This window comes from Suricata suricatta, chromosome 5 (assembly GCF_006229205.1).
Source record: "Suricata suricatta isolate VVHF042 chromosome 5, meerkat_22Aug2017_6uvM2_HiC, whole genome shotgun sequence".
In the NCBI taxonomy this organism is placed as follows: domain Eukaryota; kingdom Metazoa; phylum Chordata; class Mammalia; order Carnivora; family Herpestidae; genus Suricata; species Suricata suricatta.
The window spans coordinates 140,251,342-140,265,732 of record NC_043704.1 but is presented as its reverse complement, the minus strand read 5'-3'; the positions used below and the strand labels follow the sequence as shown (position 1 = coordinate 140,265,732).

Below are 14,391 nucleotides of genomic sequence, written 5' to 3'. Positions count from 1 at the left end.
GAAACAGACGGGGGGGGGGGCGTGGAGAGAGAGGGAGACAGAATCTATTTGAAGACACACGATCGCTTCCTACTAATGCTGTTCTGTGTGCTTGGAAGCATCCAGCTGTGGAAGCGAGGGATTCTTCTCATCTGCTTCAGGGCAGGCCAAACACTGAACAGCTCCTCATCTGATGGATGACACACAAATGCTGTTTGCTGTGGTGAAGCCGTTTCCTCCTGGCAACAAGGGGGAAAAACTAAGGAATACAACACACAACGTGCGGGTACAAATTATTCAGGACACTCTGCCCTGTGAATTCCTGATTCTCCTCCTTGTGCGAACAACAAGAATAATAACCGGCGTTAACATTTGTTGAATGATGAATACCACAAATGATATACAAAATACTCAACAGCCGAAGCAGCAGCAGCATCAGCGGTCGGCCCGAGCGCTGCCTGTAACAGCATCCATCCCAAAGGGTCCGGCCCTTCCCATTCCAGCTGTTAAACGAGTTGACAACTGGCCGTTTGGATGTTTGAGCCTGCGTCAGCCCTGCCTTACCTTAGGCCGGGCACTGTGCCCAGCACCTCAAGGACCTTTGCTTATCGAGTCCTCCCAGCCCTCCTGCAAGACGAACACTCCTGTTATTCCAATTTGACACATGGGAAAACTGAGGCCTAAAGAGAGTGAATGACCTGTCACATGTCACACAGCTAAGAGGCAGTGGCACTAAACTTGTACCCTGGTCTGCTGACCCGGGAGTCGCAGCTGTTAAGTTCTACATTCTAATAAGTCTTGAGGAAGCCCAACCCTACTGCTCCTTCCAAGGAATGTACACTTGACGATCATGAAAGCTGAACTTTATCACCTTGGCCTTGGTGCCAAGCAAAGTAGCTCTTGGCCAACCCATTAATAAAAGCAAGGCAAACAGCATAATGAAAATGACAGAATGAAGAATAAGCCCTGGGACCAAACCTCTACTCCAGAAATCATTCTGGAGGTGACTCCAGGTCCTTCCTTAAAGGACCACGGAAGCCCTAAGTCCGCACTGGCCTTCCAGACTGAGGGGGCATTTCTCAGGTAATTGTCACAAATCTTAACTCCACATTCCTCTGGCCATTAAAAGAATTCTATCTGGTCGTGGCTTTTGAAGTTGGGTTTGTTTAGAGCAAATCAAACAACTGGATTCCAGAGATGGGCCACACTGATCACATGTCTGTCTTTCTTGACTACACGGCTGGCTGGCTGGCTGGTTGAAGTCTTTTCAACCTCAGCCAGCAGCAACATCACATCATCACTTTCTGGGAGCCATTCTCGATTTCCAGAAAACTTCTTTTTCAGCTGTGATGCACGGTCCTCATGAAGTCCTCGTGCCTCGCACACCACCCTGAGCGGTCTTCCCTTTATGTGATTAGGTGTCCCCACCCTCATCTCTTTCTTTCCCATTCAAGAATGCATTATGGAAATACAAAAAATGAGAGCATTACCTCATTATTGGAGGCATCCATTTGGACAACTTTCTTAATATCTCTGAGCCTCAGTTTCCACATCTGTAAAATGTAATTGAAAATATATGCTTTGGGTGTGGGGTGAGCTCAGGGCATGGAGGAAGGGATGACTGGTCAGGGTAAATCTTTATGTCAACCTTTCCACAGCACTCATATAGACAGGTGAGACAGATTCTTGAGTTTGCAAAGAATGAGTTACTAACAATAAAATGCCAACGTTTGTGTCATCAACGTCATCACTACCATTACTATTACCATTATCAACAATATGATGATGATCCTCATAATGGAGGTTAGTTATTGAATCTTTACTAGATGCCAAGCACAGTGCAAAATGAGACACATCTCATACCTCCTTCATTTCTCAAAACAACTATATGAAATTAAACTTCCTGTGGATAAGTTTCACCACTGCCCTGGCTTAGAAAAATAGGTCAATGGGTCCTGAGACAGCGGAAACAGGTTTAGAGGGTCCATGTAGAGATCCAGAGTCTTCCAGGCTGCACTAGCCAGCACAAGCATTCCCTGCTGCTCGCACCAAGAGTCCGAGTGGGTACTTGGTGCCATGGAGCCGCCAGATGCGGTGCTCTGTGACACATTTCACACGAACCATAAATTGATCAGCTCCCCCACTCCTGATGGAGGTTAGGTTCATAGACACCAGAAGGATTAGGAGAGGTGTGGCACACATCTGATGAGCCTGTACATCTTCCTTTGAGTAGGGCAGTGGTAAAATATACCCACAGTCACTTTTAGGGTTGTTTTGTGGAATGAATGAGCTATGAGATGTATGCTATTGAGCACAGTCCCTGGGACTTCATAATCAATATCATAAACAGTTAATACCAATTGCTATTCTTAGTAAATCATCATAACCTCACAATCAAGTAAATAGAATGCAGACATTCACACTTTATTAACAGTAACATGCTGCCAACTCTTGTCACAGATGATCATGACAGGACCGTGTCACCACATTTTGTTTAAAAGTCCTGCTTCAGGGGTGCATGGGTGGCTCAGTTGGTTGAGCTTCCGACTCTTGATACTGGCTCCAGTCATGATCCTGGGGTCCTGGGGTCAAGCCCTGCACTGGGCTCTTCATGGAGCCCACGTAAGATTCTCACTCTTTCCCTCCGCCCCTCTCCCTTATTCATGCTCTCCCTTTCTCTCTAAAAAATTGAAAAGAAAAGAAAAAAGAAAAGAAACCTGCCCTAGATCACAAAGGGTATATATGACTTCAAAATCAAAGTGGATCTTGTGGCCTGGGTAATGGCTGGTCTTGGACACCATCACTGGGTGCTGTCTCAGAGAAATGACTCCTGTCTCTAGGAACAGCCAGCCAGGGATACATTGATAAACTGGCCAGGGCTATGTGGATATGAGGCCTGGGAAAAGCAGTGAACACATCTGATGCAGACATTATATCTCATCCTTGCCCCGCCAGGATATTGACAGGGCCATGTTAGATTTAAATGTTCTTGCTTTCAAGGCCATTCCAGCCAGAATAAAGCTCTTCAAATCTGTAGTACCTCATGATTTTTGTTCTGTTTTGTTTTTCGTGTGTCTAGACCTCTTAAAAAGACATGGCCATTTTACTTCTCTTCCCACAATTATATTAAGTCATGCAGAGATTGAATTCATTGACTCATACTTTCAGTCCATGTTGAGCTTGTTTTCTTACCCTGGGTGTGGAGTCGTCAAGTCTTGGAGCTAGGAAAGATCCGCAAGCCCATTAATCTGGTTCTATCAGAAGCATCAGCAAGGAGAGGGACGTTACATACCTGCACTGTCTAGTGCGGTAGCCGCTAGATTCCAGTGGGTATAGAGATCTTCAAATGTGGCCAGTGTGACTGGGAAGCTGAATTTTTAATTTTATTTAATTATAATTAATTAAAATTTAAATAGCCATACTTGGCTAGTACTATTTTTTGGATGGTGAAGAGCTAGCCGGATCCCTTCATTTCACTGGGTCCCAGAGACATCGGTGACCTGCACAGGACTTCACAACTGGGTAGAGGCACCGCAAAAACATAGAAAACACTGATCACTGTGTTGGCCCATTCAGGCTGCTACCACAAAATACCATACACTGGGTGGCCTATAAACCACAGAAATGGAATTGTCACTGTCCTGGAGTGTGGAAGGGTCTGATGCCAGCACGGTTGGGTCCTGGTGAGGACCTACTTCCTGGTTCATAGACATATTCATATTCACTGTGTCCCGGCAGAGCAGAAGCAGGAAGCCCTCTGGGGTCTCTTTTACAAGGGCACTAATCCCATTTATGAGGACCCTGCCCCATGACCTAATCACCTCCCAAAGGCCCCCTTCCTAATACCATCACACTGAGGATTAGGTGTCAACATAGGAATATGGGGAGTGAGGGCAGGAGCATGCAAACCTTCAGTCCATAGAGATTGCCACTTCAGTGTTTTCTCCAACATGTAAGTTCCACTTATTTGTTCGTAGGCAGAAACAACATTCTACCTACACACTTAGGTTATAGGGAGAGAGGGAGGGAGGTGGGGACATACAAGTCGTTTCTGTTGTTTCCCTATACCAACCATGCAAACACTGAGGAGACAGGAGAAGTAGATAACATCCCATCCGAAAAGTTATTATCCAAAATATTTAACAAACTGATACAACACCCCCCACCAAATAATCCAATTAAAAATGAGCAGAGGACCTGAATAAACATTTTTCCAAGGAAGACATCCAGGGAGCCAACAGACACATGGAAAAAAAAACTCAACATAGCTTATCATCAGGGAAATACAAATCAAAACTACAAAAAGATATCACCTAATACCTGTCAGAATGACTAAAAACAACAATACAAGAAATAGCGAGTGTGGACGAGCATGTGGAGAAAAAGGAAGCCTCTTGCACTGTTAGTGGGAATGCATATTGGTGCAGCCATTGTAGAAAATGTAGGGGGGGTTCCACAAAAAATTAAAACTAACTACCTTACAATATAGGAATTGCATTACGGGGCATTTACCCAAAAAATACAAAAACACTAATTCAAAAGGGACACATGCAACTCTATATTTATTGCAGCATTATCCACTATAGCCAAACTATGGAAACAACCCAGTGTCCATCAAAGGATGAATGGATAGAGATGTGGTATATTTATACAATGGAATATTATTCAGCCACAAAAAAGAGTGAAGTCTTGTCTTTGCAACAACACAGATGGAGCTAGTGAGTATACTGCTGAGCAAAACCAGTCAGTCAGAGAAAGGCAAATACCATATTATTTCACTCATATGTGGAATTTAAGAAACAAAACAAATGAACAAAGGGGGGAAAAAAGAGAGAGAGAGAGACAAACCAAGAAACAGACTCTTAACTATAGAGAACAGAACTAATGGTTACCAGAGGGGAGGTGGGTGGGGAGATGGGTTAAGTAAAGGATGGGGATCCAAGAGAACACTTATCACGATGAAAACTAAAATAATATAAAATAATTTAAAACTGTACCAGATCCCTAGTAATCTAATAAAAGACTTGTAAGACCTCCACAATGAAAGCCACAAAACATCGATGATGGAAATGAATTAAGACCTAAATAAGTGGAGGGACAGACTATGTATGTGAACTAAATAAGTTTAATATCAATGTCAAGGGGCGTCTGGGTGGCTCAGTCATTTAAGTGTCCGACTTTGGCTTAGGACATGATCTCATCGTTCATGAGTTTAAGCCCTACATTGAACTTGGGATTCTCTCTCCCTGTCTCTCTGCGTGCATTCTCTCAATCCCTCTCAGAAAGGAATAAACTTTGAAAACTAACAAATAAACAAACAAATAAATAAATAAGGAGTCAACTCTCTTAAGGGGAAAAAAAACCCCACAACCACCCTATTTGAAATACAAAGAAGGACAAGGAAAAGTCAGGAACCAGGAGCTGGAGATGGGGCTGATGAAATGTGGTCTGTGATGATCGCACTGTAATTGAACACTGATAATTCTCATTGGCTTTTTTGCTTTTTTCCCCAGCTCTGTTTCTATAGGATAAACCCCTTCAGTGAAACATGAATCAGTTGACTAATGTTGAGGACCCAGCAGGTAGAAGCCCCAGTTATCAAATACCATAGGGTGTTTCAAAGAGCGCGGAACAGAGAGATAGCCCTTCCCTTCAGGGGAAATGTCATCTAGTTGTGTTGACATGCTATTGTAATGGAGGAAACATCATTTTCCCTCTACATTTCTGAGTTCTTATCTGATAGTCCCATAATAAAAGATTAACTAGAGAAAAACCATCTGACGTTTATCAATGTGTGTACCTTATCTGTACATGTGGACATACCCAGGAAAACTGAGTAACTCCATGGGTGGCTTAATTAGAATTCAGATGAAAAGTAGCTTCGTGGGGGAGGGGAGGAGGACATGGGCCTTTCAGGGGAGAGTAGATGCTGTTTAGGAAAGATGAATGGGTCCTCAGAAGAACAGATGAGAGATAGGATAGTTTCTGACAGCGTAGGGTCAACCTCTAGTCCCCTCCTCTGAAACAAGACTCAGTCCTACCTTGGGATGACACCCCCATAGAAGGGATCTGTGACCACTGAGTCCCCCTCAGAAGACATGTCTTGAAGCAGATGAGGAGAGTTCAGAGAAAGCCTCTCCCTCCATTTGCTGTTTTTCAAGGGCCTACAGTTCAAAATAACCAATATCCCCCAGGATGGCATATTCTGCATTAAAATAGGAAAAGGCAAAAAATCTTACATTTTATGACTTTTCATAAGTAATTTCCATATGTCTTCTGGAGAGTGGTCTTCTGGGAGGCCAGAGAGCCAGAGAACCAGAGACCGACGGAGGGTTCTTGCCCTGAAAGTGTACTCTGTCTCTGTGCTTCCTTCATCAGTGCCTTTCATCTCCATTTAAGGACATTAGCAATGTCCTGTCTTTACCTCTGACACGCTCAGGGGAAGTGAGGAGCCCACGGCCAGGAGGGGGGCGTGGCGTAGCAGATGTAGAGTGCCTGGCTCCGCCCCCCTCTGCAGGTAACTTTACCTCGGGGACCCCATTTTCCCTTGTGTCAGAAAATAACTTTAACTGGACCGGTTGTTACCAGGACTTATCAGCCCACACACTGACTCGCTCACACATCATCTCATTTCTAAATGCAGGCAGTGAACTCCACCCGTGTTTGGGACTTGCTGCTGCCTGCTTATCCCAACATCGGTTCTGCAATTCTTTGGATACTGAAGTCTTACTCTGGTATTGGGTCCTCGTATGTCTTCTGCCAGCTCAGGTTTGGCTTATTTTTCTGGCTTTTCCTGCTCTCATGAAGGAAAGACAGATTTGGACAGGCTAAAATGATAACAATGAGTTTAAGTGGCACCATTTTGGCACAAAATCAGCACCTAATAATAAGAATCTGGGGCGCATGGGTGGCTCAGTTGGTTAAGAGTCCGACTTTACCTCGGGTCATGATCTCATGGTTTATGGGTTCAAGCCCTGTGTCAGGCTCTGTGCTGCCAGCTCAGAGCCTGGAGCCTGCTTCAGATTCTGTGTCTCCCTCTCTCTCTCTCTCTCTCTCTCTGTCCTTCCCCACCTCAAAAGTAAATAAATAAATATTTAAAAAAAAATTTTTAAAGACTCATAAGTGGATTATCTGTTATCGTTTACTAATCTTTCACTACGCACTGGCATTGTTCTAAGTAATTTATGTGTACTAGCTCATTTAAGTTTCCTGAGACAGGATTCAAAAGCAAGTGATTTATTAAAAGCAGTGTTCCTTGACCTGTCAGGGAGCAGAGCAAGCAGGTCCAAAAAGAAAAGTAGGTGCACTTTCTGGCACATTCCTGCAGTTCTGATCCCACAATGGAGCACTGCAGTGTAAATTAGGCCTCAGGACTTGATTGCTGAGCTTTCTTTCATATTGAGACCCCGGACAGTCCTGGGACCAGGGTAAAGAAACCCCCAAGGTCCTTCCAGTTCTCTGCCCTACAGGAGAGCAGCTCCAGGAGGCCGAGGAAGTCCTCCAGGAGGCCAAGGAAGTCCCCCAGAGCGATCTGTAGGTGTTAATGAGAAGCTGGAGAAAGGATGCAGAAAACACTCAAGGAATGTTGGGAAGTCTGGCAGAATGCCAGCAATGTCTCCCGCAAACCTTACAACAACCAAAAAATCCATTTTCCAGATGAAGCACATGACGTTAAGTGACTGGCTCCCATCCCCATAGCTAGGAACTGGAAAACAAGGATGTAGACCTAGGCACGCCATCTCCCAAGTAAATCTGTGCCCTTCAACCTGGGGCAGGATCAGCGGGACCTCCTGGCCACTCCGCATCCTGGTTTTGGAGGTACCGCCAACGACGTGTTGGTCTGGGCTGCAGACATCTGGAAACACACTAAGACGAGCCAAAGGGTTCCTTCCGTAGGAGGTCCTTTGTCATCCTGACTTGTCTCAGCCTCCATCACCATAATGTAATCAGGACGCTTTTCATCTCTATCAGCTCCTAATTCCTGCAATTTTCTCATAATGGCACCCGGAGCCTGCCGCTGATTATAGCCAATCGAGGCCCCACAGTGGGTGCTGCTGGGCTTGGGCAGCAGGTGCAGACTCCCAAGACCCCATCTAAAACAAATTTCATCTGTTTTCATTTGTGTTCATCTGAAACAAATTTCATTTTATCTCAACATGTCAGGGACTGTTGCTCTCCCTTCAACAATGTGAAATGACTCTTTCCTGGAAAGAGTTTGGCCACAATTATTTTTTCTCTAGAAAAATAATGTCCAACCATTTCCTGTTGGTTTAAGCAATTAAGGAAAGCATGGACTTTATCACCCATTTTGGCATTACACATCAGTTGAGGTGCAGTTGATATTTGAGTTTATAACCTCTGGCCGTCGGGGGGAAAAATAGACTATGAACTTCTGGCATAATTGATGAGGTGATGATAAAACTTTATTTGGTACATTGATAAATGTTCCAGATTAAATACATATCATTTTTACACAGGACTGAGTACTTTTTATAATCAGAAAAACAAGAATAAATATGATGAAGCAGATGCTCATAATTACCTCCTCTCTAGAGCGGGGTTTCGCAAGCTTGGCATTATGGACACTTCAGGCCAGAGAATTCTCTTCATGAAGGGCTGTCCTGTGTCATGTAGGATGTATAGCAGTGCCTCCGGCCACTGCTGCGGGGTTGCTGGTCGCCGTTCCCACCCCAACAAGCTGTGATACCCAAAAATATCTCCAGACAGGACCACTTGTTCTCTGGGAAACCAAACCGCGCCCGGTTGAGACCTACTGTCCAGAGAACAGTACGGAGAAGGCATGACCCACAGTGTGCTTTCTGGTCTCACACCTGCCCTCCTCTCTGATAATTTTGGCCTCTTGTATTTTGCAAACCTGCCTGGCAATCTCTCACTGCCATCATCTCTCTCTCTCTCTCTCTCTCTCTTAAACCTTTCCTCATAATATACTTTTTAAAATTTTTTATTTATTCTCAAGTTAGCTTTGGGAGTAGAATCCAGCGGTTCATCGCTTACATATAACACCCAGTGCTCATCCCAGCAAGTGCCCTCCTTCATGCCCGTCACCCATTTTCCCCACCCCCCACTCCCTTCAACCCTCAGACTACATCTTTCTGATGTCCACACCATTTCAGGTTTTGGTCCACTGACTGCATTTCTGAGCCTGGGTTATCCCCATAGCTTGAGCCTTACTTTCCTGCAAGTGTTACGTAGAAGAAGCCACTGACAGTAGGTAGAAAAGAGCCTATCTGTGACACATCTGCACACTTTCAGTACTTCCCTTTTGTAACTTTGTTTCAACCCCGTGGTGTGTAAAATAATGGGGAAGATGCAGGGGAACTGAGAGTGCCCTGACACGTCAGAGAGAACGAGTAATAGAAAAAGAATCCAGACTTCCTAGGACCCAGTGATGAGACTTTTTCATTTTTAAAATTATGATCATTCAGGACACCTGTGTGATTTAGTCGATTAAGCATCTGACTCTTGATTTCGGCTCCGGGCATGATCTCATAGTTCGTGAAATTGAGCGTATAAGCACAGAACCTGCTTGGTATTCTCCTCTCCTTTTCTCTTTCTGTCCCTCCCCTGTGCATGCTCTCTCTCTTTCTTTCTTAAAATAAATTAACATTTTTAAAAAATGTGATCATTCTAGTCAGAGAGGTTTTAGTAACTCTGATCAAATAGTCATATCCACAGCCACAAAAGGCTGCTCATGTATTTTTTTCAGAGCTGAGGTCAAGTATAGCAAACAAATTTCATCTGTCATGCCACCGTGGTGGGTGTCTCTTTACACTTTCTTTTCTCATCAAGTTTCTAGAATTGGATTTTACAAATAGGCCAGCCAAATTAATGTGCTGCCACAATCCCAGACCAGGTTTCTGAGGGGGTCTGAAGAATGTCTGGGTTCCTCTTAAAACCTTCCCTTAAAAATTCGACAGTTTTGGGACACCTGACTAGCTCAGTTGGTAGAGCATGTGACTCTTGGTCTCAGGATCATAAGTTTGAGCTTCACATTGGACTTGGAAATCACTTAAAAATATGTATGTATATATTGCACACACACGCATATGTTTGTTTCCTTATAAAATATGAGGAAAATTGACCTCTCGGGTTTGAAGTTGAATGTTCATGACCATTTAAAGGATGATATAAATTGACCAGTGAATCTATTTAAAACTCAGGTGTCTCACTCTGCTCCACATCTCTGTTGGTCTAAAATCCCTTCTTCTTTCAAGGTCTAATGCCTTACATGACATCCTCCCCTCTCTGAGTGCTCATGCCACTGTGGTCATATTTTATTTGCTCTCCTTTATACTACAGTCATTTGTGACCCATTTGTTTTTGCCCTTAACCTTCATTTTTTTTTTTTTAGCTTCAATGTTTATTTATTTTGACAGAGAGAGAGGGAAAGCATGAACAACTGCGGGAAAGACAGGGGCAGAGAGAGAGGAAGAGAGAGACTCCAAAGCAAGCTCTGTGCTGCCAGTGCAGAGCCCGACATGGGGCTCGATCCCACAAACTGTGAGATTGTGACTTGAGCCCAAACCAAGAGTCGACGCTTAACCAACTGAGCCATCCCGGCACCCCTTAAACTTCATGTTTCTTAAGGTTCATTCTTATGTGTGTACAGAACCAGCCTCGGTACACAGTAAGAACTGAACTTTATCTCTGGAGAATAATCCCCAGTCTTTCTGTGCCCCCTAAGGAGTCTGGGCTGAGGATGCAAGGTAGCAGCAAGACAAAGAAGGAAAGAAGGAAGCAAGGAGGTAAGAAAGGAAAGTAGATAAGAAGGAAGAGAAGGAGAAATGTTATCTTTTTTTACCCAAATATGTTTAAGTACCAAAACCTTTTAGGAGGTATGAAATGTTCTGTTGAAATTACATTAAGATTACAATGACATATTTGCCTCATCTAAAGGTAAAGGTCATAATTAGTAAGAACTAAATAATACTGTATGTTAACCAATTTGACTCTAAACAAATAAATTTTTTAAAACAAGAACTAAATAAATACCATTCTCCTCCAGCCCCATGGTTGCGGAATGTATAAAGAAAGGGAACTTACTGCTTAGAGTACTCATAAAGCTTCTCTCCTTGCTCAGGAGCCTCATTTCCTTTGGATTGCCTGAGTTGGCCAACGGCTTTAAGATTGTGAAGGATGGGAAATGATAACGTGCTGCTTTATCCACTTGGAAACACCATGGCTTCTCGGGTAAGTGAACAGCTGTATGCTCTCTCCTCAGAGCAGGAACTTGGGTCACATGACAGCATTTCCTCCGAGAACCACATCCATCCGCCCAGATCTGGTGTTCTATTATCAAACAGATTCTGCAGCATCCGGCAGCTGGTTCTGCTGCATTCACTACAAGGTGATGATAAACCACAGTCCTTACATGACTGCTCACTCTCTGTGGTTCTAAAGGCTTGAGAGAAGACAGTCAAAGGGAAATCAGGCTTGAGGGAGTCTTTAATCAACTGTAAGGAAGGTTTCCTGACCATGAAAGTGGCCCAATCACACAGGCTCAAAGACACATCGACTTAGTTCCATAACTAATGCAAAGCATACAACAGAGGTAAAAAGGATTCTTCTCTAAGGCAATAATGTTGGGTGCTAAAGAAGATGTGAAGAGATCTGAAGTCTTCTGGGTACATAGTTGATATGGAATCAAACACCTTGGGGCATTACAAACCCCTTGGGATTTGGAAATCTAACCAAGGTGGGTAGATGGAATTGAGAAGGATGTGGTCAAAGCAGGAGTGTGGCTCCATCTAGAGACATGGATTGGACCAGGTCTTAAAGTTCCTGAGATACAGGGTCTTCACTGGGTGGCCCATACCCCTGGAAGGTAAGTAGGCTTCAAATTTTGTACATATTTATAGGACAAATGCCCATCTCAAGAAAGTGAACATTTAACAATTTGGTTGACCAAGGAACTGGATAATCTAAATGAAGGGAGAAGGAAATTAGGGGGCAATCCTGTGGAGGTCAAAATGTGACAATGGGGAACATGTTGGAGGATTAAGAAATTAAAATTCTAATGTAGGAAAAGTGGATGAGTTCAAGTGTAAGAAGTAAGGGACACAGTTGTCTGTGTTTATCTCACCTGGCTGACATACCCAGCTCTGATCCTGTGGACTTCTGAAGGGCAGAGACTTCATGAGGTGACACAATCAGATACATTCTGGTTCCTGAATATTTAATGATGGGATGCTTTCCAGTTGCTCACTTCCTTTGTTATTTTTAGCTCCTACCATCTCAGTAGGATGGAGATGTCATGGCCTTCTTCCAGATGCTGCCATAGGGCAGGCCTAAAATAAAAACTAAAGGAGGCGGAGTGGTAGACACATTAACTGTGGAGGTGTAAATGGTAGCTGCTGGCACAACTCAATGGGAAAGGAATCAAGAGCAGTATTGTCCATTGATTTGCTGCAGACAATGTCAGTAACCCCACCATTATCAGTGTCTTTGGACTATGTTGTGACATGGAAATATATCAGTCACCAATGTTAGCAACCCCACCATTATCAGAAGCAATGGACTGTATTGTGGCTTTACTTCTATTATATGGAAATATATCAGTTACCAATACTTTACTGTGAATCAGGATTCCCTTTTTTTTTTCCACCTGAACTGAAGGTACATTGAGATGGTGCACTTTGTACTTTGACTTGTTTATTAGTATTAGGATTTATGAGTATTATTTTACTTTGCTTTAAATAAGAGAGAGGAGGGGAAGAAACAGGGCTAGAAGATGAGAACAGATGGAGGGGTGATAGAGAGATGAAAGGAAAGAGGGTTTCAATAGAAAACCAGCAGAAAGGTGGAAGATGTTTGGATTATCCTAGAGGCAAACTTAAGTGGCTTTATGGACTGGCCCAGGACCAGCTCTAGGGATCGAATGTGACCTTGGCTTCCATACTGGTTCCTACATTAGATCACAGGCATTATTAGATTTGAGATCAAAGTGTCTCGAACAATGCAGGTAATGTCAAGACTCACTTGAACAGGGTCCAGTGGTAAATGAGGCTTCAAGCTGTTTTTTCTTTGGCTTAGCAGTGCCATCAGGGTCTCAGTTTATTCCCATGAAGCCCTGGTGTGTCCATTTTATGGCTGCCACTCGTCCTTCAGGACTTATCTCTTTCGTATTCAGAACGAGATAAGTGGTTTCTAGGAGCTCTTTCATGAGAGCAAGACAAAATATCTCCCAAAAGCTCCCAGACAATCGCCTTCTCATGCATGCTTGTCCATAATGTGGTCTGATGCCCATTACTGAATCATTTCCTACAGTGGGGAAATGCCATGCATTGATTATCACCTGAACCAAGAACCAGTCCCTTGAGATTGCATCATGTCCTCCGTGGTGGTCACTCGCCGCTGTGCCAGTGGTCTGTGCCCGGTGCCAGAGCACAACGCCTTTGGCAGTGCTTCCTTCCTGGAGGACCTGCAGTGGGACCTGGACAAGGAGGTGAATCTCTCGTGCTGGGGACCCGTGGTGGAGGCCAGTGTGTGAGCGGAATGCTGGGTTTGGGGTGGGGGGGGCATGTGGAGAGAGACACAGCCAGTGCCACAGGCCTATCCCTGAAGGATGCAGAACCAGAGGTGGAAGACATGACCCAGCTGAAGCTGCCACCTGGGAGGATGCAGATGCCAGCGGGGGACCACTGTCAACGTGGCTCTGAGCCACGTGCAAGGCCACCAAGCTCCCCTTGCAGTCGTGGGTCCTCCCTATAGAATGGACCAGCCTACCCATGCTGGGAAATGCAATTAAAGTGCTTGGAGAAACAGAAGCGCTGACTTATCTAGGGCACTATGCACAGCTAATTAATGCTCTAAACAGCTGTGTGTCTTAGAGTTTGTGGGCAAAAGGATGTAATATTGGAATAAATGACAAAGGTGGTAAGAATTCGCTGCAAATTGGGATGGATGGTAACAGATCTGAGTCTGTTTTGTTATTTCAAAATGATGTCTATCTATAATATCCACTCTATAGCTAAAATCAGAAAGACCGTCATTACCTTGTCAAGGGTGTGGAGCAACTGGAGCCTTTCTATGTTGCTGGGAGGAGCAGAAGATAGTACAACCACTTGGGAAAACTGTAGAAGTTTCTCACAAAGTTAAGGTCAATCCTTTCCTACAATGAAAAGTTCTACTTCTAGACATTACCCAAGAGAATTGAAAACGTGCCCACACGTTTGAGCATGCCCACCTGTATGAGCATGTCCATGGCAACCTTATTCATAATAACCAAATACTGGAAACAACCCAAATGTCCATCAGCAAACACAGGTAAAATACATTGTAGCGAATTTGCACAACTGGATAGTACTACTGAGCAAGAAAAATGACTAAATTAGCATTACATACAGCGATGTGGGTGGATCACAATCACATGATGCTGAGTAAAAGAAGACA

General features: G+C 44.0%; 1 long non-coding RNA gene across 2 annotated transcripts; it reads right to left on the bottom strand.

Annotated features, from left to right (window-relative positions):
• On the bottom strand, nucleotides 1–11,180 carry LOC115292879. 2 transcript variants are annotated; one of them, XR_003909194.1, is made up of 3 exons: nucleotides 11,044–11,180; nucleotides 1,470–1,532; nucleotides 1–218 (listed from the first exon to the last, which is right to left on the bottom strand). It is a non-coding gene; the product is annotated as an uncharacterized LOC115292879 (long non-coding RNA). The 2 variants fall into 2 exon arrangements; XR_003909195.1 differs by lacking the exon at nucleotides 11,044–11,180 and adding an exon at nucleotides 3,272–3,348.
• Nucleotides 11,181–14,391: the final 3,211 nt, after the last annotated feature.